General features: G+C 37.3%; 1 long non-coding RNA gene across 1 annotated transcript; it reads right to left on the minus strand.

The window, feature by feature from the left end:
* Positions 1–2,079: 2,079 nt before the first annotated feature.
* Positions 2,080–3,138, minus strand: LOC138403301 (uncharacterized). The gene is made up of 4 exons (XR_011237587.1): positions 3,112–3,138; positions 2,772–2,997; positions 2,598–2,712; positions 2,080–2,541 (listed from the first exon to the last, which is right to left on the minus strand). It is a non-coding gene; the product is annotated as an uncharacterized lncRNA (long non-coding RNA).
* Between the last annotated feature and the right edge of the window lie 25 nt (positions 3,139–3,163).

Raw genomic sequence — 3,163 nt, forward strand, 5'->3', positions numbered from 1 at the left:
TTTCCGTATTTGTTGAGTAACAATTATTACGATGGTAGTTTAAAAGAGTGAACCACCGTAGGCCTAGACGCATTCTATCAGTCAGCTGAAGAATGATGCCAAGATGTTTCCACTCAAGTGTCTTAGACACCATGAAGTTTTTTTTGTATATATTCTTTTTAGAAGTTAGGGTTGTGTAGTTAAGTATAATGTATAAAACCTTACACTGTTTTCAGTATATTTATTTTGTTAGACAATTTTCCTTGTTAGTAGTAGATGTGCGTTCACGCGTAACTTCTGTGTTTTTTTTGTTTGTTTCAGGCAAATTGTTAGTAGTTGTTGGATGACGCTGAGGGCAGCGTGGTTCAACCTGTTGAACCTTTTCGTAGGAGGGGAAGTATTGTGACGTTGTAAATTTTGAACTACTAACTAGCGTTTCGCTTTTAATAAAAATCTATTTTGTTCAAAGTATGTTGGTGCCACCTAGCATCAAGGTGCAGAACTACGCGTGGGTCGATGTTCAGAGTTCATTCGAGCCACAATAGATGGCGTTTGCTTCGTTGTCAATTGTCGTAAAAATAAAACAAAAATAATTAAATAAAACCATAATATCATTTGTTATTGTTAAGTCATTAACAAAACGGTTCTTATAATATATCCTTAGGTTCCGCAAATATTCAAAAATGAATTGGCTTCATGATCAATCTAACTGAGAGCGGCCACACTCGGGTTGCGTCTGGCAACACCGATTGGTGAGATTCAGAATTTTTCTGGAGTCAACATGTGAAGACGAATTTTTTCGTTCCAGGAAAATCTCATTCCTTTTCGCCCATGGCTTCGCCTGGGAAAATACAATAGTTATAAATTTAGTCATCCTAACGTATTTCAATGTTTCATCAATTATGGTGAGTGAAAAATCAAGTAATGTGGATTCGACAAAATGGCGGTTTGGTTAGAGAAAATCCTAATTTCATGATTTTCCCTTTCAGTTCCAGTTATTTTACCTTCCCAAATAAATGAGGATAATGGGTTGTGGGTGGACTCCTGAAAACCATTGGTGGCCAGGAGTTCAATAGGTGAGTTGTGTTTGATCGGGAAAATTCCACGTGTCGAAATTTTCACACAGCACAAATTATAATCTTGTTTTTCTTTGTTACAGGGTTTCCGTTTGCGTTTCCGTTTTTAGTTTTCGGTTTTCGTATTTATTTCTTTGCACATTCACGTTGGCAACTTAATTTCTATGGATAAGACTTGGTGAAAATCTTTGTAATGAAACATTTCGGTTGTGAAGAATCAAATAAATTGAGTTTTGGATCTTGGCCGATGCCGTCCAGCTACCTTGCAGTCTTCGCACCTACAAGTAAGCAAATGTTTGTATCCTGGAACAGTTTAGTGAACCTTCTTAGTGTATGTGTACAGTAAGAACCCTGTCTTTACTACTGAGCTTTTATTTTGAAACAATTTTATGAATTTTACTGTGTCATTGTCTATTCCATGCCAATGGCATCTTAAATTTAAAACATAGATTTATGTACTATCTACCTAAGGCATTCTAATGTATCTAAATTAAGTCTTGGCATTAAGCTAGAATAACTAAGCATTATTAGCCATCACTATGTGTTAAGCGACCCCGGTAAAAGTTACATTAAAAACAATTTTGCCTAACATCTAGCAAATTTCATTTATAACACCTCATATACATTACAAGGGAGTCGACGGCTAGCTTCTATTCTTTACTAGGTAGATAGATCAAGTAAGTAAGGTAAAAATTATTATTTTCCTCTAATCTTTGTAAGGTGGTAGATTATTCCGTATCCGGGTATATTTCTATTCCGCCCAATTTACCACCCTTACAACTGAACAGCACCATATTACTAACATCAGCGGAACTTCAATTTTATTAATACGAACTCCACTGACATGAAAATCAGTTTTGCTCCTCTGTGAGGCTGTTGACGTAAATATTGAAAAGGTCCGGCGACGTCGACCCGCCCCGGTGTAGAGCCGCCTGCCGCCTGCCGCCTGCCGCCTGCCGCCTGCCGCCTGCCGCCCCACGCAGGTCTGGGCAGGCCGACGTTGTAGGTAGATCTGAGTTTAGTATTATCATTAGAGCAACAAAACTTACTTCATTCTAGACTGTTGCTTTACAGTTCAAGTTTTTTTTTATAAAAGAGACATTTGAAAAATGTAGATAGTTTTACATTAGGTAGGTAGGTAATGTTTTACATTAGGTAGGTAGGTAATGTTTTACATTAGGTAGGTAGCTAATGTTTTTCCTCGGAAAGCTCCACGTGCCGTGCAATAAATTGTGGAATTTGTGATTACAGCGTTCCCAGAATACACGATACTGAAAAATAATACGCTCACATTCCTGTACGTAATGAATGCACACTTTATAACTACATCAGATTGGTTCGATGTTGGAACGGAAACTGTAATGAATGCACACTTTATATCTACATCAGATTGGTTCGATGTTGGAACGGAAACTGTAATGAATGCACACTTTATATCTACATCAGATTGGTTCGATGTTGGAACGGAAACTGTAATGAATGCACACTTATATCTACATCAGATTGGTTCGATGTTTGGAACGGAAACTGTAATGAATGCACCATTATATCTACATCAGATTGGTTCGATGTTGGAACGGAAACTGTAATGAATGCACACATTATATCTCCATCAGATTGGTTCGATGTTGGAACGGAAACTGTAATGAATGCACAACTTTATATCTACATCAGATTGGTTCGATGTTGGAACGGAAAACTGTAATGAATGCACACATTATATCTACATCAGATTGGTTCGATGTTGGAACGGAAACTGTAATGAATGCACACTTTATATCTACATCAGATTGGTTCGATGTTGGAACGGAAACTGTAATGAATGCACACATTATATCTACATCAGATTGGTTCGATGTTGGAACGGAAACTGTAATGAATGCACACTTTATATCTACATCAGATTGGTTCGATGTTGGAACGGAAACTGTAATGAATGCACCTTTATATCTACATCAGATTGGTTCGATGTTGGAACGGAAACTGTAATGAATGCACACATTTATATCTACATCAGATTGGTTCGATGTTGGAACGGAAACTGTAATGAATGCACACATTATATCTACATCAGATTGGTTCGATGTTGGAACGGAAACTGTAATGAA

Source organism: Maniola hyperantus, chromosome 15 (genome assembly GCF_902806685.2).
Source record: "Maniola hyperantus chromosome 15, iAphHyp1.2, whole genome shotgun sequence".
NCBI classification, from domain to species: Eukaryota; Metazoa; Arthropoda; class Insecta; order Lepidoptera; family Nymphalidae; genus Maniola; species Maniola hyperantus.